Source organism: Equus przewalskii, chromosome 16, assembly GCF_037783145.1.
Source record: "Equus przewalskii isolate Varuska chromosome 16, EquPr2, whole genome shotgun sequence".
Classification (NCBI taxonomy): domain Eukaryota; kingdom Metazoa; phylum Chordata; class Mammalia; order Perissodactyla; family Equidae; genus Equus; species Equus przewalskii.
This window is the reverse complement of record NC_091846.1, coordinates 61,183,446-61,208,554: the sequence shown is the minus strand read 5'-3', so window position 1 is coordinate 61,208,554 and position 25,109 is coordinate 61,183,446. Positions and strand designations below refer to the sequence as shown.

General features: G+C 35.7%; 1 long non-coding RNA gene across 2 annotated transcripts in view; it reads left to right on the top strand.

Annotated features, from left to right (window-relative positions):
• LOC139076503 (uncharacterized) overlaps positions 1–25,109 on the top strand; it is a 111,494-nt gene that overhangs the window by 37,474 nt on the left and 48,911 nt on the right. For both annotated transcript variants that reach the window (XR_011528199.1, XR_011528198.1), the window contains one exon: positions 24,324–24,409. This is a non-coding gene — a long non-coding RNA (uncharacterized lncRNA). The remainder of the gene's footprint in view (positions 1–24,323; positions 24,410–25,109) is intronic.

Sequence of the window (25,109 nt, the reverse complement as noted above, 5' to 3'; positions counted from 1 at the left end):
AGCTTGCAAATCACTACTCTAAACCAGTTTAGAGAACTGGTGAAAACATAATTGTCTGCATATGAGTTTGTAAGATGATAAAACAAATCACAGAGCTATATAGTATACCTAGAGTAGCTGTTTCTGGTCCATGTCTTATATTTTCCTTGTATTCCTTTAATTTCTTGAAATGATATAATTATGTTATATCAAACTGTAAAATTTTCTAGCAGAAGACAATTTAACTCTTAGGTAAAGCTGACGATATATAATATATTTGGATCACTATATTACTTCTATGTTCAATAATCTTTATTAATACTTATAATAACTTTGGTTTCTGAATTCAAGTATGTGCACTCCAGGAGGGTGTATAATGATCCATCTTAATCTTAGAATTTCTTTTTCTATGTATTTTTTTTTTTTTTTGAGGAAGATTAGCCCTGACCTAACATCCACCATCAATCCTCCTCTTTTTGCTGAGGAAGACTGGCCCTGAGCTAACATCCGTGTCAATCTTCCTCTACTTTATATGTAGGATACCTATCACAGCATGGCTTGACAAGTGGTGTGTAGGTCTGCACCTGGGATCTGAACTGGTGAACCCCAGGCCGCTGAAGCAGAACCTGTGAACTTAACTTGTGCACCACCGGGTCGGCCCCTTTTTCTACATATTTTTATATCATCCTTTAAAATTTTGGATTTGTTTTACTATAAACATACATGTTATGTAATCATATGAGCGCATGTATATAATGATTAAATATCCACATATGGGGGTATGCTTAAGATCTTGAGAATGCTGGCATAAACACTCAAATCCAAACAGTTTAGTTTACATTCAAATTATCCATGAAGTAACTCTGAGCCTCCTTTCTAGTCTCATCTCTCAGTCCTCTCCCGTGCAAATGCCCGGCATTTCTGAACACATGCCACATTTCAAAACTTTTGTCACTTTGCCAAAGATGTTCCTTCAACTTGCCTTCAATTCCATCTTTTCCTGCCGGTTTTTCCTATCCATTTTTCTAAGCTCACCTCAAACCATATTTAATTCCTTTGAGGAAGTTGAAATAACCTCAGAGAACCTTGGTAAAAATAAACATTTTAGCACAAAAATCTTGTGCAAATTACATTTCCCTGTGATTAGCCAAAGGAGTTGACTTTCAGCAGTGGGGATTAGAGGATACCTGGCAAGGGCAAGTGTAATGCATGCAGCTTCTTGAATCTCCTTAGTTCCTTGCTGGACATGCTTAGTTTGTTGGCCATGGAATTCTGCCTTGCCCAGATGAGCTCCTGCCAACTTGAATGATCTGAGTGGGCACATACCAAGACTTTTCATGCATTCCTGAGATCTGACTTATCAAGGCCCATCATCTAGGCCTAGCACTCAGTTCTGGGTTCAGTTTCTTACTCCATCACCAGTATTGATTCAGGCTGTTGCGGTCAAAGGCAAAACTAAGGATATATCATAGGTTGAAGAACACACCATTCTTTTCCTATGTTCTAGTATTAAACTGAAGCTAAATTAGCTCTCCAATGCTGCTTTTAACCTGGAAATATTGAGGAAATAAAGTATATTTTGTAAGCAATTTTTGTCTACTTTTCTTGTTGAGTCTATGTCTAAGACTATCATTATTAACATTTAATATTGCTAGGTAATGTTATTATACTATGGAAACGATTGTATAGTTTTAAACTCTGAAAAAAATAGGGAAATACAGAATGTTGAGTGTTTTAAGAGAATTCCTTTAGAATACCATCCAAGTCAGTATATCACATATGGTACAGTAGCTGAGACCAGAAATACTAATTTTGAAGATGAAGATTACCAAATTATTCTTACTAAAACAAGACTTTATTATAGATTTTGATGCTATTAAATTGTTCACATTTCAATATTTACTGGAATATTGTCTCTACATAATTACAGTCTTTTTGTTTTTGTATGACTTTCTTGTCATTCATCTCTTTAATGAATTACTGCTATTTGTTTTCTGAATAGATCTAGCTTTGAGTTTCTAGAAACAAACAAAAAAACCCATCAAACTCCAAACACTTTCCTATTCTGCAAGAGCAAAATAAAGGTAAAATTTGAAAAGAAAAACAAAGCAGTCTAACCTGGAAAAAAACAGTCTAACTTTGCAAAGGTCATATTTGATGAATAAAAAGATTTATTTATGGAATAAGTTTGAATGCTTTCAGTTTCTCTACAGTAATTCAAACTAGACTAACAAAAAGGTTGATAAGGAAAGCTGGGAGGAAAGACTAACTTAAGATAAAGATTTATAATGAGCATATTGTCTATATATAAGTAGTCCAAAGAGTTCTTAAATCAGTTTATTCTCTTGAGTAGGTGTAAGTCTATTCAATAGTAGTATTTGCACTTTATCGTATCAGCAGACTTTATCTTGAACCTCAGGTGCAGAGAATTTAGTTAATCAAAATCTTTCATCAATGTCACATTATTACCCATTACAATCATCAACCCATGAAAGGCTTCCCTTGTACCCCAACCCTACTCCCTGCTGCCTCATAGGTATCTACTCTAAGTTTTCAAATAAAATTCACATGTCTCTACGGTTTGTCTTATGTATGATTTACAGATATTTAGGCTGTAAGTCTTATTGTTTTCGTTCTCTACTATTTGTTCTCAATTTGGTTTTAAGATGTAGCCATACTTCTTTATGCACATCCAGTGTCTTCCTCCTGATTCCTCCATAATATTCTGAAATGTGCATCTATCCTGTTCAATCTCTAGTGATGGAAACTTGAATGGTTCCAGGCTGCTTCTACCACAAGAGCTGCTGTAATAATGTTCCTTGTATGCGGTCCATTACTCCTTATGAGAGACCATCTCTGCAGTTACACCAGGAGGGAGATAGCTGGGCACGTGGCCTACATATTTCTAGTTTCACTAAATGCTAACAGATTGCTCTGCGGAAAGGGCGTTACAATAAAAACTCCCACCAACAGGTCCACGTATAATATTTCTCCACATTTTTGACCATCATTTGATATTATCTGATTTTTAATTTTTGTCAAATTTTGTCAATTTGACAGGTGTAATATGGAAAGCTTGTGTTGTCTGCATTTTTCTGATTTTAGCTTTTTGGATTTCCTCATGTGCATATTGTCTATTGATAACTTTCTCCATTTTTATTCTGGATTTCCTGTCCTTTTCTTTTAGATGAACAGTAATTCTTCATGTGAATTCTAGATATTAAAGACTCATTAATGTTAAATGTTATAAATATTACTAATTTCCATAAAACTTTCAAATATGTTGAGGTGTTCTCACCACAACAGTGATTGCTAGTTTTCTGATGATATCTAACAGTTTTCCTGGCCTGGGGTGATGTGTAGCAGGAAAGAACAACCATGGCTGACTTGTCCATGTGATGCTCTCATTAGAATCTGTTTCCTCTTCAGACGTATTTCAGCATTGCTTGACGTTAGGTCCTAGGCTCCTCCTGGAATCTCAGTTATAGTGTCCTTTTTTTAATCCCACAAAGGTGACATGTTGGCCAATGATCGTCCAGGTAAATGTGCATGTGTGTGGCAGAGGGAGGGTGGTAAAACAAAAGCATCTTTGCTTTCCCTGAATATTTCTCATTTATTTTTCATCTGAAATCCACAAACCTAGACTTGCCTAGTGTCATCACCAGGGTGACCTCTAAGAAGGAAGCCAAAAATCCATCAATAGTCTGCCCTCTTCCTAAGAACCAAGACAGGTCCGTATATTTTTTTAACCTAACCATTGTCAAAGAAAGATTTTAAGTAATAAGTCCAAATGATAAAATTTTACTATATAAAACCTCTAGTAATAAAAGCTGTTGTCATTGTCTTTTTTATTCTTTCAGTTGAATGTCGTAACATGGAAAGCTTAGAGAGCTAATTAACCAATCAGTTGTCTATTGATATATGTTGAATCTGACTCATCTCAAAAATGATTTGTTAAAAATACTTATAATCTGAAATGAACTTTTTCCATAGATATTATCTATAATTTGATAATTTTATCACACTAAGATGTTCTTACTAAAAATAGGCATACATATGATTTAAAGGCATGATACAGGAAAGTATCATTTGAAATTGTAGAAATATATAAAGCTTAATTTCTATTAGATAATAAATAATTGAGATAAAATGAGTTGGAACATGTATTTGATTTTGTAGTTTTCCACTGGTACTTAAGTCAAAAACATGAATATATGTGGTTATTTGAATCACACCTAAATTTCTTTAAAGACACTCATTTTTCACAGAATTTTGCTTTTTGACTTATATCAGCTGCTTACAGATGTCCAATTTCTGCTCATTAACTGTTTAAGGCATTGTTCACTTTCTAACGTGGTACATTTCAGTGAAAGGTAAGTTTGTTAGAGAAATCACGTGGAAAATCTAAAGGACTTTTAAAAAGTACTAAGAAAGTTATAACTTGCCTTTTAAAGTAGGACAAGAAGCTATTTAAATAGGATCGGAGGCCTTAGGGTGCAGTGTACATTTTAATTGCATATTTAATTAGAAATGTGCTAGAGAGGCAGTGTTTAGTTTAGCTGAAGCTCACGGGTCTGGGCAAAAAAAATTTTTCTAACTAATTTTTTCTTTTACCTTTTCAAAAATTCGATTGCGCTGAATAGAATTTAATTTTGTTGCTGTTCATTATGAAAGGATTAGAACCTTTTATTTTCCTACGGAAAATAAGTTGAAAGGTTTATTTTAAAGGCTTTCTTTTCTCTTTTAGTTATCCTTGAAACTTTTTTAGTACCTGAACGTTTGCTTGCTTGACAGTTCAGAAAAGATTAAACTAGCATCTAAATTGTGTAAAATCTAATGTCTTTTACATGTTTTACACTTTATCCAGAGCTTCAATGTCTGGGTGGCTGTTGCCATTAAGAATTTAGAAATAAGAGAAAAGATATGAAGTCTATTTAAAAAAATGAGCTAGATTGTATTGTTTTGTGTGAGGAGCTATATTAAGATTAGCAAGGGATAAATAAAGATTCATGTGTGTATATCATAGTGTACTTGAGACAAGCTTTGTCGTATGATGATATGCTTAAGAGATAGATTGTACAAACAGTGCAGAAAAAGGAGGCTGTTGTTTTGATGGTTTTGATGATACACGTATCAAAAAGGCAGGAAACAGACTATTTAAATGGTTAACAGCAAAAACTTAAATAGAGTAAATCTCCTGACTGCAGAGATTTTATTGTCATAGCATTTTCCATTCTGGGCAGAATAAGCTGAAAGCATAAAATTACTCATGGGCTGGATATTGTACCCTTGTGTATATTCTTCATGATATCCTGAGAGAGACGTGATCATTCGCTGAGGCCTCTGTGAGAATCAGCTCTTATCATGATGGTCTTTCAGGAAGTGTTCTCTCTTCAAATGCACTTCTCATCGTCATGAGATTCTGACAGGAGGCTGAGTGGAGGAGAGGATACAGCTTGCTTCCATCATGACTGGCACTTCTCACTCTCTAGAAATGATAGATGTACTCCTGGAGGATAAAGCAAGACACATGGAACTGGGAAGCATCAGAAAAGAAATTCAAGTGATACAAGGTATAGCTATGGCTAAACTTAACGGGGGCACTTCTGGGTTGCTGATAATATGTTTTTTTTGGAGGGGCATAACTACAATAAGTGATGTACTAGCTTTCCATTGCCACAAACTTTGCAGCTTAAAACATCCATTAACTAGCTCATAATTCTGTAGGTCAGAAGTCCAGGTACGGTGTGTATCTGAGTTCTCTACCTAGGGTCTCCCAAAGCTAAAATCAAGGTATCAGCTGGACTGCTTTCTTATCTGGAGCTTAGGGTACTCTTCCAAGCCCATATGGTTATGGCAGAATTCTATTCCTCAGATACGTAGGACTAAAGTTGCATTCCTTGCCACATGGCTCCATCTTTAAAGACAGCAACAAGGATCTCCCTTGCATTCTTATGCTTAGCCCAGACCCCTCTGGTGTTTAGAATCTCTGTGTTCAGGAAGAACCAAGTCCCTTTTAAGGGCCCACCTGATTAGGTCAGGTCCAATCAAAATATTTCTTTCTTGAAGTCCACTGTGACATAACATATTCCAACCACAGGAATGAAATCCATCACATTCACAGTCCTGAAGATCATACAGGGCATGCACATCAGGGGCAGGAATCTTGAAAGCCATTTTATAGTTTTAACCGTCAAAGGAAGGTTCATTGGATGAAAAATTAGTGAGCTATACTCTTGTTTGTATACTTTCTGTATTCAGTGAAAGTTTAAAGTGCACATGTAAGTGTAAAGGAATGAAATTAGCTAAAGAACTCTGAAAGAAGACTTCGAAGTCCAAATTCAAGAAAATGTTCTGCCAAGTCCCATGAGCTTCAGCTAAACTAAAACTCTTCTAGCTTATTTCTAATTAAATATAAAATTAAAACTATTCAAAGCTTATTACAAAGTTCTAGTAATTATGAATGTGTAGTACTTAATCATAGGATATTATAGAAAACCCAAGATCAGACTCATGAAAATAAGGAATTTTAGTATATGACACAAGTGACATTATAGATCAGTAAGGAAAAAGGAACTTTAAGAGTCTTCTTACAATCAATTATATGTCTAAAGATAAAAAACTAAACAATCATGTATTGACACCCTCTGGAGTGCCTAAAACTGTGCTAATCCTATGAAGATATGAAGAGAGCCCAAGGCCTGATTTTTTTCTTAAGAAATTTAAAATTTGACTGGGATAATTGATATCACTAGAGAATTCAGAAGTCCCTAACCATGCAGCAGTACGATAACCATGGACCCTCAGAGCAGCACAAAAATAGAAAAGGGAAACAGTGAGACTTGAAATCACTTCACTCCAGAGGCTCTACAGGGAAGAAAGTGCGTGCTGTGGGCTTTGGAGGATGACCAGCATGAGAAGAAGTACAGGAGGAAAGACAGTCTGTCGTGGGTTTGAGTCTGGGCATGGAAGTGGGAGTTTCAGAAACACTGAGTGAACAAAGGGTGTATGTTGTGGGAAATGTATTTGAACAGAAGGACTGGGGATGATTTCTGGTTGCTCTGAAGATCATAAGAGGTGCTTTTCACAGAGAGAGCAGCTGGAGAGCAGCAAGATGAAAGTGGGGTCTCATCAAGATTAATCTGAGGGTAGCATGTAGGTTACAGAAGATTGTGGAAATGCCAAAGACAGGAAACTAGAAGGCAATTCCATAATGCAAGTTGAAAGGTTTCTACTCAGGTGGTAACTTTGGAACCAGAGGATAAATAGCAAGTCTTAGTGATGTTTCAAAGAAGAAATGACTGGTCAAGGACAAGCTGTCATCAGCTACAAGTAAAGTTGGGGCATATTATCAATGTTTTCCTGGTTTTCAATCTAGTTGGTCAAAAGATGGTCAACATATGTGTAATAGACCTGGTGACCTCTCACTGGGATCGAGTTTTGAAGACAAAGGGCCCAGCCATAAGCAGGTATTTTGAGCTTGAAAGGATGGTTGGATATCCAAATACAAATGTTTCGAGTTTGAAACAGAACTGGAAACAGCTGAGTTCATAAATTAGAGATTAAGATTTAAAAATAATGAGTCTAGAAGTGTTAGTAGAAGCCACAGAGGTGAAAGATTTCACAGTGAGCATAAGTGAGAGGAAAGACTGTTAAAGATTTAAGGAAAGGGCTTTGTGAGGTCATTTCTATTAGGAACGAAAAAAGGAAGCAAACAAACAGAAAGGAAAAAAAAATAGGATGAGAGCAAAGGGAACAGCCTAATGGAAGACAGGAGGAAAGACCTGTAGGAATGGAGGTAGTCACCGTTATCAGGCACTGAGAAAGGAAAGGTAGGAGAACCAAGAAGAACCACTTGTTTTACATAGGAAAAAATGGAAACTTTCGTCAATTCATTTCATTAATGTTTATTAGAGCCTTGCTACCCACTATGCGTGTTCCTGATTAGAGCTACAGATTCTCAAGGAACATACAAAATCTAAAGCTTTTTCAAGAAATCCTAGAAGTGGTGGGAATTTGAGGTAGTATCAGAAATATATGTCTACCATGGAGTCTCTTTTCAATTTACTACAACAAAACATCCCAAAGTTAGAAGCATGTGTGGATATCAGAGTGTGTATGAAGCTATGCTCATTCTAAGATCCTTGGTCCATTTTTCATCATGAAGTGACTACCATGTAGACCAATGTTAAGCTTTTAGTGACCATGAGTAACTTTAAGCAAATAGAAATTTTTATTACTCCCCTATATATTTACTTTTTCTTTATTGATGCTGTAAGCTTTAAGTGCCATAAGCTATTTTTATTGAGATATAATTGACATATAATGTTGCTTAAAGTGTACAACATGTTGATTTGAAACTTTATATTGCAATTTGACCCCGTCTGTAGTGTTAGCTAACACTTCTATCAAGTCACATAATTATATATATATGCCAAGCTATGCATTTAAGAAATGTTAAGATCATTTTTTTAAAAAACTTTTTTGAGTAAGATTAGCCCTGAGCTAACATCTGCTGCCAATCCTCCTCTTTTTGCTGAGGAAGACTGGCCCTAGGCTAACATCTGTGCCCATCTTCCTCTACCTTATATGTGGGACATCTGCCACAGCATTCCTTGATGAGCCCTGCTAGGTCTGCACTGGGGATCAGAACTGGCAAACCCTGGGCTGCCAAAGCAGAGCACACGAATTCAACTGCTGCGCCACCAGGCTGACCCCAAGATATTTTTTAAAGGAGCTGAAACCATAGATCATCTCCAAAGTCATATCAACAAGCCAAATCTTAAGGCTGTTCAAACACACATCAGTGTAAAATTTGACATAATTTTGTGTGCAAATCCCCAGGAGTTTTAACAATAATTATAATAATGATAAAATAATATTTATGGAGCAATTACAAGATGGCATTCACTGTTCAAAGTTCTTTACATGTATTTTTTACTGAATTCGTTCAGTTACTTTAGGAAGAAGCAACTATTATCATCATTTCCATTATACAGATTAAAAAATTGAACTGCAGAGACATTCAGCAAATTATTCAAGACCACACAGCAATTAAGTAGAGGAGCCAAGGTTTAAACACGTTATTCACTAAGTGCTTTTTTAGTATTTAATACTGGTTGAAAAAAGTTAGGTATCTTTGTTTTCAAAGAGACTGCCTCTTTTGACATTTACAGAATAATGCTTAGAGACTGAATTCATAAATACTACTTAGAAATCATAAAATTCTTATTTATTACAATAATTCCGTGCTTCCTTTTGCTAGCCGTAGGGGAGGGAGAGGAGTTGTGTGGTCCAGCACTGACAAGATACAGAGAGAGCTGACAACATCAATTGCTCCCATTCACTGCCATCCTCTTTTGTCCTAAAGGACAAGGCCCGCGGGATGGTGGAAGTCTGACTGAGGAAGAGCTCTCCACCAGCATCAGAGTGTAATGGCTACAGAAGTTCTGTGCAGAGTAACTTGCCTCCTGGGCTATATTAAACACACACACGGATAGTAATGTACTCATCGCCTTTTTCCCTTTCTCAAAGCAGCCGTCCAGCCTGAGGCAAACTTACACTTGCTAAAAACATGACCTCTGCCCACAAAGCCCAGCTCTAGCCAAAAGGTGAAGAAAGCTCTCAATTTAAGTTTCACTTTAAAGCAAAGGGGGGAAAAAGCATGGAAAACCATGTATACTCGTTTTAGCAGCTTATATTGCAGGTTTTGTTGTCACATGTAATGTCAAATGTCAACTGGATCATCTTTTCCAAATTGGATTTGATATAATTTTCCCTAAAAATTTAAAAGCCATATTGGTACCATTTTCCCCTGAGGTTATCATAGATCAAATAAAGAAATGAAAATCAAAATAAAAACATAATATTGCTACTATCACCTAGCATTATAAGGCGAGGATATATGAGATATGAAAAAGTGGGGGTGAAAAAAAGCCTGCAAAATTCTGAAAACAGAAAAAAAAGTGATGTCAAATGATGACTATCTGAAATACATCATTTCATAAAAGAGTATCGCAGTTCTCACTTGTACAGGTTCTGTTAACCTTGGTAAGTTTTTCCCCATTCTCCTTCAATTCTTTCTACTTTAAGGTAAAAGAGTGACATTCTATTTTCATTTCAAATTTTAAAGCTTCCAAATGTCTTGTTTCTTGTTTGAAGGCAATTCTTTTTATGCTCAAAATCTTTAATTTAGGCTCCTAAAGACTCCAGGCACTAACCATGCTATTCTTTTCTCTGACCTCTTTGCCTCAAATGTGGCTTTCGGAAACGCAGTCTGCCGGTGATGTAGTCTGCCCGTTGAACTTTGAAGCGGTACTTCATTCAGGCAGCCTTGAGCACCTAAGAGAAAATCAGACCCCTCATTCTTCTATTTACCCATTGGGTTTCCAGAAAGCGTACAGTACTTTAGGTACTGCGTCATTCTAAATCTAAACTATTGCAAATCCTTCTGGTAGACTTTCGTCCTTTGACCCACTCCAGTCAGTCACAGCCTGAAAAGCATTGGGCAGAACTATCTCAGAGTCTCCCATCTAAGAACGCAACTGCTAAGTCGTCATTCTTCTCACATGCCTTTAGGTCCCGATAAAGCCCTTGAGCCTTGCTCACTTCCAAAACTACACATGGAGTTCGCTAACTCAGATTAAGCCTAAAATAGTGATTTCTTTCAAGCAATTATTGGGGGTTTCTATATCCTAAATAAATAACGACAAAATGTAACCCTTTCCAAATTGGAATTGATTTCATTTTACAGAGATCCAGGTTAGTAATTAATGGGATGGTATTAAATGGCATTTTTTAAAAAGCCACCAGGGTGTGTCTCTTGGAAGGATAGTGGTGGTTTTATTGTTTGCATTTGTTCATTATATTCTTTCACTGTCCATCACGTTAATAGATATTTCTAAAATCACTGCTATTTTGTTATAGAAAGTAAAAATATGTTATTTATCTTATGTACTTAAAAGTATTATTTTAGAAAACTTTTATATCAAGCAGTGTGCACATATAAGCAGTTAAAGTGCGGTCTACGGTTCCTTAACTTGCTTTTCCAAATTGCAATACTGCTTTTGCAACATTCGTACAGCTACAGATGATGGTCGTGCTAACAAGTTCTCCTGCTGAGAAGTGTTACCAGTTACTAAACTAGCAGAAACAGGAGCTCTCATTTTAGATCAAACTACTCAGCTGTTATCTGTTTACAAGGTAGGACAGACAGACAGACCCCCAAACAGCAGAGTTGCCATAGTTCAGCTGGTGTGGGTGTATAAATGTTCTAACTGTGTTGACTGAAAAATTGCATGCAGGAGAGTTTCATGACAGTTCTGTGAAGAAGCATAAGAGACCCTGCGTTAAACTAATCCTGAGGTTTCGAATGTTCAACAAGAAAATATTTTCTCTATTCAGAATGTAAAGGTAGGATGTAAAGTAAATCTCAGCAATCTTTTGATCAGACTTCAGCGACAACAAAAGCAGACCTCTAAAATAACAGATATTGGATAGTAATATCACCTGTATTATATTTAAAATTTAGTTTTGAGGAGAAGGATTGCAGACGAGGAAAAAATAGAGACATGAAAGTGAAGCTCATACGTGAAGTCCATGTTGATGTTACCTGTCCATTAAAAACTATTGACTTGTCTAAAGATTGGCTTCCTCTTAAATTTAATTTCAGGACATATAAGGCACTTTATAATAATAGCCAACTAAACTTCTGACACTAGGCTTTTATCATGCTTTTTCCAGTTTTGTTAAAACTCTAAAAATGGAAGAGCTGACATTCATCACCTTTATGTTTTATATTAGAAAGGAAGTACTTGAAATTTTTGATTCCAACAGCTTTGAAACTTTTCTTGTGTTACCCTGGCAATGTTCACGTATTCATAATGATGGTAAAGAATTACCAGCCAGTTATGTACGGAGGAAGGAATTCTCTGGCTCAAAGACCTTTCCAGCAAAAGGGGTTTAGCATCACTGTTTCTGATATGACCTTCCCTAGCAGCATTTCTAATTAGACTCACAAATTAGAACTCACACTCTCTGAAGACCAGACTCATCATCGTGACTTAGACTATTCAGTTCTATGGAAAAGTGAGAATTCAGTGCAATAAAAATAGTGTTAAAGACTGTGGGATTGGAAAAAGACAGCCCTTTCAAGGTACCAATTCCCCTTGTAAGTAAATAACATTGCCAGTCATTATGGACCATATGAGGTACACACTCTCAAGCACGCTCTGAAAGAAATCCATCAGCACTTCTGGACTTGGTTTTGTTTTCCTTGTATCAAGAAAAGGAGTTTGAACAAAAGTCATCTATAGAATCAGAGCACATGTTTAATAAATTTCAAGCTACTGTTTATCCAACTAGCTCTTTCTGAAAGAAAATTGAGGGACATTATTGCTGAATTAATTATTTACATCTATTTTATTCTATAAATTGGCAATCTTTGGCAGCATACATTTGAAACAATGTTAATAACCAGAATGACATCATAAATTTGGCTTTTAGAGCTTTGGTATTTACCAACTCTCAATGTTGTCCCAAAAATTTGGGAGTCTTTTCTTATTCGTGCTTTAATTTTTTTTTTTTTTACCTTGTCTATTCTTCAAACCTCCATTAACTCCAAACATTTTTTTTGCTATGTCAGCATATTTTATTGTTTGTCAGTAATTTTTACATGTATATATCTACCTAGATAATTTACATATTGGATAAAATTTGTGTTGTAAGAACACAAAACAAAGAGACAAATCTAGAGTTTTCTTTGGAGGAGAGAAATTCTCAGTGCTTTCGTGAATTGTGTGGCTGGGCTTCATTCCAAAGGTCTCTGACTGAACAGCCATGACCTCATCAGACTGTGGCAGTGTCCAAGGCATTATTTTCATCTTGTTGCTACACAGTGCTCATTTTCCAAGGCAATAGTGGAAGACAGGCAATTTCCCTTAGAATATGTCACTCTCTTCAGGTTAATATGTAGTTGTATGTTCAGAATAAAATACTTAGCTACTGATAATGATACCAGATAACAATTAGTAATTACTTAGCACTTACTATATACTCATTTGTTCATTAAATTTTCACAAGAATTCTATGAGTTAGGTATCATTATTATTGCCACTTTTCTGATGACGAAACAGAGGCACAAGCAAGGCAAAAAATTTGCCAAAGCTCACACAGCCAATAAAAGGGTGAATATTTAAACTATTTGTACCTGTAACTTGAACCCATTCAGACTACTCAAATAACACCTTACTTGCTGCTTGACATCCTTCTGATTTCAGCCAAACTGTCTCCCTACTCTTACTTTACAAAAAATATCTATAAGCTTTTTAGTCATAATTGAAAAACCTGTTTATTCTGCATGTCATTCTTGAGTTGCTCAATGTGAGAGCCCATGTTTTCATTCAGGAGTCTCTGGTATTGTGGTAGGCACTCTACTGGACACAAGTGGTGTGGTAGTAATCTAAAAGAGATATACTCTGACAACACAAAGAAGGAAAATTGCAAGCCAATATCACTGATGGACATAGATGAAAAAACTCCTCAACAAAATATTGGCAAACCAACTACAGCAGTATGTTAAAAAGACCATACACCATGATTGAGTGGGATTTATAACAGAGACTCAGGGCTGGTTCAATATCTGCAAATCAATCAATGTGATACACCACAATAACAAAATGAGGAAAATCACATGATCATCTCCCTAGATACAGAGAAAGCATTTGACAAGACCTAACATCTATTTGTGATAAAACTCTCAATAAAATGAGTATGGAATGAAAATACTTCAACATAATAAGGGCCATATATGACAAACCCACAGCCGAGATCATACTCAATGGAGAAAAACTGAAAGCCATCCCTCTGAGAACAGGAACAAGTCAAGAGTGCCCACTCTCACCATTCCTATTCAACATAGTACTAGAGGTTTTGACCAGAGCAATTAGGCAAGAAAAGAAATAAAAGGAATCCAAATAGGCAATGAAGAAGCAAAACACTCGCTGGTTGCAGACAACGTGATTCAGGAAAACCATACATAGAAAACACTAAAGAATCCAGATAGAAAACCATTAGAAATAATCAACAACTACAGCAAAGTTGCAGGTTACAAAATTAACTTACTAAAATCAGTTGCATTTCTATATATTAACAACAAACTAGAAGAAAGAGAAATCAAGAATGCAATCTCATTTGCAATCACAACAACAAGAATAAAATACCTAGGAATAAGCTTAACTAAAGAGGTGAAAAATGTAAACACTGAAAACTATAAGACAATTGAAAGAAATAGAAGGAGACATAAAGAACTGGAAAGATAATCCACACTCATGGATTAAAGAACAAACATAGTTAAAATGTCTCGTTTACATAAGACAATCTATAGATTCAGTGCAATTTCAATCAGGATCCCAATGACATTCTTCACAGAAAGAGAACAAAGAATCCTAAAATTTATATGGAACAAGAAAAGACCCTGAATAGCCAAAGCAATCCTGACAAAGAAGAAGAAAGCTGGAGAGATCACAATCCCTGACTTTAAAATATACTACAAAGTTATAGTAATCAAAACAAAACATACTGGTACAAAAACAGACACACAGATCAATGGAACAGAATTCAAAGCCCAGAAATAAAGCCACACATCTATGGACAGCTAATCTTCAACAAAGGTACCAAGAACATACAATGAAGAAAGGAGAGTCTCTTCAATAAATTGTGCTGGGAAAACTGGACAATCACATGCAAAAGAATGAAAGTAGACCATTATCTTACACCATACACAAAAATTACCTCAAAATGGATTAAAGACTTGAATGTAAGACCTGAAACAATAAAACCCCTAGAAGAAAATATAGGCAGTACACTCTTCAACATCAGTCTTAGCAGCATCTTTTTGAATACCATGTCTATTCAGGCAAGGGAAACAAAAGAAAATAAATCAACAAATGGGTTACATCAGACTAAAAAGCTTGGCAAGGCAAAGGAAATCATGAATAAAATGAAAAGACAATCCACCAACTGGGAGAAAATATTTGCAAATCATATATCCGATAAGATGATAATCTCCAAAATATATAAAGAACTTATACAACTCAACAACAACAAAAAATCAATCTGATCAAAAAATTGGCAGAAGATATGGACATTTTTCCAAAGAAGATATACAGATAGCCAATAGAAACATGAAAAGATGTTCAACATCACTAATCATTAGGGAAATGCAAATCAAAACTACAATGAGATATCACCTTACACCTATCAAAATGGCTACAATTAACATTACAAAAATTAACAAATGTTGGAGAGGATGTGGAGAAAAGGGAACCCTCATGCACTGCTGGTGGGAATGCAAACTGGTGCAGCCACTATGGACAATAGTATGGAGATTTCTCCAAAAAATTACAAATGGAGATACCATACCACCCAGCTATCCCACTATTGGGTGTTTGTCCAAAGAGCATGACATCAACGATTCAAAGAGACTCATGCACCCCCATGTTCGTTGCAGCCCTATTCATAACAGCCAAGACATGAAAGCAACCCATGTCCTTCTATGGATGAACGGATAAAGAAGATGTGGTGTATATGTACAGTGGAATAGTACTCAGCCATGAGAAGAAGACAAAATCATCCCATTTGCAACAGCATGGATGATCTTGAGGGTATGATGTTAAGTGAAATAAGCCATACAGAGAAAGACAAACACCACATGATTTGATTCATATGTGGAAGATAAAAGCACATGAACAAAGAGAACAGATTAGTAGTTACCAGTGAGGAATTGGGTTAGGGGTGGGTGAAATGTGTACAGGGGCACATATGTATGGTGACGGGTAAAAATTAGAATATTGGTGGAGAGCATGATGCAGTCTGTAGAAAAACTGATAAATAATAATGTACACCTGAAATTACACAATGTTATAAACCATCATGTCCTCAATAACTGAAAAAAAATGATATAGTCTTTTTCATAACAGGTTCGTGTCTCAGAGACTTTACATTATAGATTATCAGCTTTATCTACCAAATCATCCGGGAAGTTCTTAAATATTTCTGAGGCCCAGACCTTGCCCCAGCGTAATTAAATCTGAATCTCTAGGAGTGGGGTCTTGGCATTAGTAATTTTTTTAAAAGGCCCTTAATGATTTCATGTGCAGCCAAGTTTGAGAACCACTAGCTTCCAGTCTATTGGTCAGACAGACAATAAAATGTAATCATAGGAAAAACATGTAGGTGTAAAATTTGAAATGAGCAAGCCATGTTGTGGCAGGCATCCCACATATAAAGTAGAGGAAGATGGGAACGGATGTTAGCTCAGGGCCAGTCTTCCTTAGCAAAAAGAGGAGGGTTGGCAGCAGATGTTATCTCAGAGCTAATCTTCCTCAAAAACAAAAGAATATCCTCAATTCAGTGCCCCTCCCCTGATACTTTTAAATAATTCTCTGCTTTCCCATGGACTCTGGTAGGTTTTGTCCTCTGTACACTAAAGGTGGCTGTGATCTCAACTGAGCTTACTCAGTTTTCCTTGTGAAACATTCCTCCTGACTGGGGCTCTTCACTGGTTCTACTCTCCAGGAAGCACAGAAGAATTATCACAGTGAATCCTAGAATGAGACAGGTTACAGCGGCTTAGGGGGGCTTTGTAAGAGGCTGTATGACTGGGATCAAATGGCTTCCATGTGGACTCCTGTCTCTGTTCTAGTTTTAGTCTTAAGAGCCATTTCTATTTATTTAAACTCCTTTTCTTCTTAATAATAGCCATTGGCTTTATGGGTTGGTTCTGATATTGTAATCATTGCCCTCTATCCTTAAAAAAATGCCCATTTCCATTAAAATACTAAGTTCTCCCTCTAGAGTTTACCCCCAACCAGCTAACTGGTTCAACCTTGCGTTATTTTTGGTCACATAGTCATGTACTAGATATTCTCAGGCTCCTCTACGTGTTGATTACCATGTGACAGAAGATAGCATTCCTCCCTTATTAACAGCAGGAACACGTTGCAGAAAATCATTGACATCTGACAATTGTTTAAATTTTAGCTCTAAAATAAGGCAGGCAATCACAAGTCTTCTTGATGTAGTATCTCCTTGAACTCATTGATGTACATAATAGCAAAGAATCATTTGAAGATCAAGTGCTATAGTTAAGATTAAAAGACCACCTCAACATTTTTTGCTCTCATAAATATGTATACATATATGTATAATACATATACATGAACTTGTATATATAAAGAGACAGAAAGTGAGGAAGAGAGAATTCAGTCATTTATGAAGAAATATTTGATGATCCAAACGTTTTGTTTTCTAGATTATTAAACAGAAGGGAATCAACTCTAGAGAACAGATGTACAATTGACACAAAGTTCTGTGAACTTCCCAGAGAATTCACAAGTCAGTTTATTCAGAAACCTGGGCTGAGGGGGCAGGGTACGTCCTCTTTTGCACTCTCACCTGCTCTGCTCCTCTCTAGCCAGAGTCTGTTAACCAGACTTTCCAGAATTTGTAGGTGAGCCTTGCTGGGCATGAAGTCTACAAACACCAGTGTGACACATAAGGACTGGCTTCTGGGCACTTGGGGATGACTTTTGAGAGGCCTGGTGAGAGGCTTTAAGAATGTGATGCCTTTTGTCCTGTAGGCTTTGGACTGCTAACTCTCTAATCCTCTCCATTCTGGAATCTGTCTCCTTTCTTGCTCCTCTAAAATGCATGCTTTTTCTGTCGGGAAGGTGCTTTGGATCACAGGCACACATCTCAAGGGTCTCAAAGGTCCCAAGGAAAAGATATAGGATTCATATAATGGAAGAGTCATCTTAATAAAATGCCATGTATTTTAGGTCGAAAAGGGTCAAACAACTCTCATCAATTTCAATCTACTAATAGAAAAGTAGGAAAATATGGAATTCTTGAAGTTTTTTTCTAGGTTTTGGGGTCCCATTTGCCAACATTAAAAACATGTAGAATTCAGAGTGGCATCTCTCAGTATCCCTCCGATCACCTCATGAGCTCTTGTCAGCTCACCCTGAGCAAAGATTAGGACCATTTGCCAAAGTCTATTTTTTATACTCCTAAATAACATTTTAAGAAAAATTAAACCTATTGAATTGTTGAGAATACCAGTTCTTTTAAAGCGGTTACCTTGTTTAGGATTAAGATTGATATATACTACTTCAATTCTCACAGTGATCATTTCAGACTGGTACCATTGTCTTTATTTTAGCAATAAGACATTAACTAAGTTAGCTAAAATTGCAGAGAAAAGCCATGTCTGATTCTGACCTGAATGATACATTTTTTTCTTGAGGAAGACTTGCCCTGAGCTAACATCTGTTGCCAATCTTCCTCTATTTTGTATGTGGCTCACTGCCACAGCATGGCTGATGTGTGGTGTAGGTCCACGCCTGGGATCCAAACCTGCAAACCTGGGCCACCAAAGTGGAGTACACCAAACTTAACCACCATGCCATGATCTATTTTTAATAGTCTAACATTTCTAGGACAGTGCCTGGAAACAAGAGCCGTTTGACATATACTTATTAGCAATGGTCTGCTTTTCAGAATTATTAAAAAAGAATTTATGCTTGAACATTACGCAAGTAATTTAGAGGTACTGGGCTTATGTCTGACAAATTTCCATGAAGTAGACTCCTCACCCCGACCGCTGCTGCCTGCACTCCTGTCTGTTGTTTCAGCAGGTATTACAAGTTTTCTAAATTTTCTCTTTGCTTTTTCTTAAAAAGTGGATGTTAGTCTATTTAAAAAATTCTTTAATTATAATCAAAGGAATGGCCTCATCTTTTCATATTTTATGGCTATTGTTTATATTCTTTTGCTTTGAATTGTTTTTTTTTTAACGATTGCCTAACGATTTAATGATTGAGCTAACATCTATTGCCAATCTTTTTTTTTTTCTTATTTTGTTTCTTATTTTTTTAAATTCTTCTTCTTCCCAAAGCCCCCCAGTACATATTTGCATATTCTAGTTGTAGGTCCTTCTGGTTGTGCTATGTGGAACACTGCCTCAGCATGGCTTGATGAGTGGTGCCATGTCTGTGCCCAGGATCAGAACCAGTGAAACCCTCGGCCACCAAAGTGGAGTGTGCAAACTTAACCACCTGACCATGGAGCAGGCCCCTGCATTGGATTTTAAACATTTTAAATCCAGAATCATCCTTTAGCCTATTTCAATAATTAGCAAACATAAATAAGTTAGTGGAAAAAATTGACCTTTTAGATAATATAAAAATTGTTTGTGATGTCCCAAGAGAACATATGAATAAATCCATCTTTTAATATAATAAGAACATGCTGTTTTAGCATTTAATATCAATCTTAACTTGGGGATACAGATATAGTTACTATATTCTCCAGAAAAAAAGTTTATCCCAATGATCAGCAATGTTATAAGTTGCAGTGATAGGAGTATGTATGCAAATCTGTTGTGAAAAAATTAAGTAAGAATATGCTTAAAATTTGATATTTCAATAGAAAATAGGTACTTGGGGGAACTAAAGAAAAATGTCCTTTATAAAATCAGAAATGACATGCATTGTTTTGATTGTGGATTTAGTGTGATGTTTATTATTTCTTCACTCTTATGCTACAATCTCATTTCCTAGTCACCTATTTGTTTTTGAGTTTATAAAAATTAAATGTAATGTCCTTGGAGATTTTGTTCCTGTTTATTTTCAGTCTTAGAAGACAAAGAATTAAAATCTCTTTTAGCCAACTTGAGTTGTCAGATAATTTTAAAACATTTCTTCCCCAATTATGTAAGTTGTTGACAGATTTTTGTTTTCTTAGCTCAGAAACAGTTTTCTTTCACACACTGATAAAATTTGTAACAGTCATGGAAGGTATGTACCTAAATACATGAGGAAAATGTTAGATGGGAGCAAAAAACTTCGTAATGCAAAGCTTTAAGAAAAAACTTGCTATTATGTTAGCAATATAAATTCATTTAATGATTGTCAGTTATATACACAAATGAACAAAAATATAAATAAGTTGGCCAAGGAAGAAAACAGATAGGAATAAAAGCGAAGAAATTATTTCACACTCTGGTTTAAAATTGCGTTTATTTTATTGATAGCAAAAAAGCATGTCAGGTTTTGAAAATTATCAAAAACTTCTATGCAAAGATAAGAGCTTTAATAGATTGTTTTTGACATTAAAAGGATAGTATGTGTATGCGTAATTCATGACACTGACATCAATGTTAATGATATGGGATAAGGATGGTGCAAACTTCAATAACATCATTGAATAGGCTGGTTATTGATGATAGCCTGGTTGATTTTACTTGAATTTAAGATTTTTCTTGAAATATTTATATTTTCAGCTGCATTTATTGCAAATAAGTGTTCTGGAATACACATTCATCCATCCATCCACACACCTGTCATAAAACCCTTGTATGCGGTATGGTATAGTGATTTCAAGCCTGACTGCTAGAAATATGGTCCATGAGCAGCAGCAGCAGCATCACCTGGGAGATTGATAGAACACAAAACCTGAGTGCCATCCCAGACCTGAATATTCCAAAATCTTTAGAAGATTCAGACACACATTAAAGCTTGAGAAGTACTGACATAATACTCAATAGTTAAATGTTGAAAGCCTTTCCTTTAAGATCAAGAACAAAACAAGGGTGCCCAGTCTCAACACTCCTATTCAACACCATACTGGAAGTCCTAGCCAAAGCAATCAGAAAAGAAAAGGAAACAAAAGTCTTTAAAATTGGAAAGAAGCAAAATTAGCTCTATTTGCAGATGACATGATTATATATAGAGAACATCCTGAAGAGATCAAAAGTTGCAAGATATAAAGTCAACATGCAAAGATCAGTAGCATTTCTATACACTAAAGATTATCTGAAAAATAAAATGACCCCATTCACAATAGCATCAAAAAAAATAAAATACTTAGGCATAAATTCAACCAAAGAGGTGAAAGATCTCTGTACTGAAAAATACAAGACATTGATGAAAGAAATCTAAGAGACAAATGAATAGAAAGGTATGCCACCTCTGTGAATTGGAAAAATTCATATTTTTTAAAATGTCCATACTACCCAAAACTATCTATAGATTCAAGGCAATCCCTATCAACATCCCAACAGCATTTTTTTACAGAAGTAGAAAAACAATCCTAAAATGTATATGGACTCAAAAAAGATCCCAAATTGCCAAATAAATCTTAAGAAGAACAAAGTGGGAAATATCATACTTCCTTATTTCAAGCTGTATTATAAAGTGGTAGTAACAAAAACAGTGTGTTACTGGCGTAAAAACAGACACAGAGACTAATGGAATAGAATAAAACTCATAAATAAACCTATACATATATGGTCAACTAATATTTGACAAGGTTAACCAAGAATACTCAATGGAGAAAAGATAGTCTCTACAATAAATGGTGCTGGGAAAAGTGGTTATTCATATGTAAGAGAATGAAACTAGACTACTTACACCACTCACAAAAGTCAACTCAAAAAGTATCAAAGACTTAAATGTAAGACTGGAAACTATAAAACTCCTAGAAGAAAACATAGGAAAACAGCTCCATGGCCTGGGTCTTCACAATGATTTTTGGATTTGACACCAAAAGGACAAGCAACAAAATCAAAAAACAAACAAGTGGGACTACATCAAACTAAAAACCTTCTGTATGGCAAAAGAATCAACAAAATGAAAAGACAATCTATAAAATGGGAAAAAAATATTTATAAACCATGTATCTGATAAGGGGTTAATGTCCAAAATATATAAAGAATTCATATAACTTAAAGGCAAAAAAAATCCCAAATCTAATTAAAAACATGGGCAATGAATCTCAATAGACATTTTTCCAAAGAAGATATACAGATGGACAATAGGTACATGAAAAGGTGCTCAACGTCATTAATCATCAGGGAAATGCAAATCAAAGCCACAATGAGATGTCATCTCACACCTGTTAGGATGGCTAGCATAAGAAAGACAAGAGATGCTGGCAGGGATGTGGAGAAAAGGGAAACATTGTGCACTGTTGGTAGGATTGTAAATTGGTACAACCACTATGGAAAACAGTATGGAGGTTCCTTAAAAAATTAAAACTGGAACTACCATAAGATCCAGGGATACCACTTCTGGTAATATATCCAAAAGAAAGGAAAACACTAACTCAAAGAGATATCTGCACGCCTATGTTCATTGCAGCCTTATTTACAATCACCAAGACATGGAAACAACCTAAGTGTCCATTGATGGACGAATGGATCAATAAATTGTGTGTGATACACACACACACACTGCGGAATATTATTCAGACATAAAAAAGGAAGTTCTGACATTTGCAACAACATGGATGAAACTTCAGAGCATTATGCTAAGTGAAAGAAGTCAGACAATGACAAATACTGTATGATATCACTTATATTGAAAATTTTTAAAAAGTAAACTCACAGTAAAAGATTAGATTTGTCGTTACCAGAGACAGGAGGACAGGGGTAGGAGTGGGAGGTGGGTATTGGATGAAGGTGGTCAAATGGTACAAACTTCCAGTTATAAAATAAGTACTAGGGATATAACATACAACATGATGACCACAATTAACACTGCTGTACAGTGTATTTGAAAGTTGTTGAGAGTAAATCCTAAAAGTTCTCACCACAATGAAAAACTTCTGTTCTGTTCTTGTGCTATATGAGATGATGGATGTTAACTGAACACATTATGGTAATTTCACAATATGCATAAGTCAAATCATTATACTTAAATTTACAGTGCTGGATGTCAATTACATCAATAAAAATGGAAGAAAAAATAAAGCTTGAGAAGCACTAGCTTAGAACCTGGGCTCTGGAGTCAGACCTGAATTTCCAAACCTTGGTTTCTCCATTTGTAAAATGAAACTAATGGTACTTCCCACTTTTTTTTCTGTTCTGTTTTGGAGATTAGATGAAATTATGGGTGCTAATTGATTAGCTTGATGCCTGGCGTGAGGACAGCATCACAGGCCTGTGAGTCAAGTGGACTTTAATTTGTTGAGGAGTCCATGGGTATTAAATAAAGACTCAGTAGGTAACATACATGTTCTAGGTATTAGTTGAGCAATGACCAGTCACAGCCGAAATAAATTGTTACCTCATTCTCTACTTCTTAAAAATGAAATCACTTGCACATTCCTCTCTAAATTTGGCCTTCAGATATTTAAGACTGTTTTATATAATCAACTCTTAGCCTTCTGTCTCTTCACTTTAATATATGCTATTAAGTATATTTTGTCTAGCATAGTTTCTATAGTTTCTATGAGGGTAAATCAATGCAGTTCTGTGTGAAATGCACTGTTTTAACCACTACAAGATAGTGCCTTACATACCCATGTTCTGAGACTCCAGAGGAGTTCATAGAACAAAAAAGCATAAACTCACAGACATTTCTTCAGACACTTTTGAGTATCTAAGATATTCCAAGCACTTGCTTAAGCAAAGCAGCTACAATATTGAATAAAAAAGATGAAAATATCCACCTATATGGTGGCTACATTCTAGTGGGTGGATTGATATGATACAGCTAAATTTAATAAATCATACAGCTACACTTATAATCTCACATGTATTCTTGTATGGGCAATTGTATATACAAACAACCAAACAGCTCCCAGATTATTCCTTCCTCAGATTTTTTATTATTCATCGTTGAATTTTATAATCATTCTTTGGTGGTGAGATCACAAGTGGACCATGCTTCTTGGCTAAAATGATAGTGAAAAGTAGAGCACAGATGTAAGTCATGCAGTCTTTTTTGCCATTTTATTCTTCTTCATTTACGCCTTCTTTTATGGACTACAACCTAATCTGATACAGGAGGCAGTATAGGATATGTAACACTCCTGGGCATGTAAAAAATCAATCAAATCCATATTTTATATTGTAATTCTTGTCTCTACTACTCTATAGCTTTTTAAACTTGAGCAATTTACTTAATATTTATGTCTTAGTTTTCTTGCCTGGAAAGTTGGGGAAATAATAGTACTTATCTGTGACTTTTGAGAGTATTAAATGATGTAATACATGTGTAGTATTTAGCAGAGTGTCCAATATTGAGACGATAAATATTGCTTACAATGATTAACCTGAATATATAATAGTAGTAATTATGATAAATCTATTGGCCTGCATTCTTCAATTTTCACCATAATTTCATCATACATTAACATACTCTGTTATCAGTTCTACAAAATGACCCTGCTTTGGATGTGGACTCAAGCTGATCAATGACACTGCTTTACATACAGATTATTCATGCTCACACATGTACATACTCAGTTGACTTCCTATCTTTTCACAACCCCTATTTCAGGCTGCCAGTTCCTAGCTGTAACGTCACGGAGGGGTTGTTTGGATTAAATAACATTAAAAGGTGGCTAGCATGGACTCGAGCAAAAGGTGAGTACCCAATAAATTTCTCCTTTCAGACACCTTGAATTTGATATATTTTTAAAGCGATGATTACAATATAGCAACATGATAGGTAGAATAAGCAAAATACTGTCAATATATCATTTTATTAGTAGCACTCTTACGTAGTCACAATCTATGTTTCCTGACCTCAAGGATGAAATTTTTTTTGCGAGGAAGATTGGCTCTGAGCTAACATCTGTGCCAATCTTCCTCTATTTTGTGTATAGGTCACCGCCACAGCATGGCTGATGAGTGGTGCAAGTCCATGCCCAGGATCTGAACCCGAGAACCCAGGTTGCCAAAACAGAGCACACCAAACTTAACCATCATGCCCCACAGGGTTGGCCCCAACAATTTGTTTAATTAAATCATGAATTAAAAAGTTGTTAGATAGTAAAATAGAAATAAACTTAAAATAATGAGACAAATATGAGAAACCATTGCTTAATTGTCAATTAAGTGGTTTCAGTAGAAAACACTATAATAGCTCACAAGTAGGAGAGATCCACCATAGGACAAAGAGGTTTTCAGAGCAGTGGGGACAGATTAGTGCTCTTAGAAATGAGGATGTAAACCATGAAAATGCTCTTACATTAAGGAATGCTTCCTGGCCTCAATTACCTGGAAGGGACCAGGAAAAGATTTTGAAGTTCTCATACACATTCTTGCCAATCACCCAAGATGT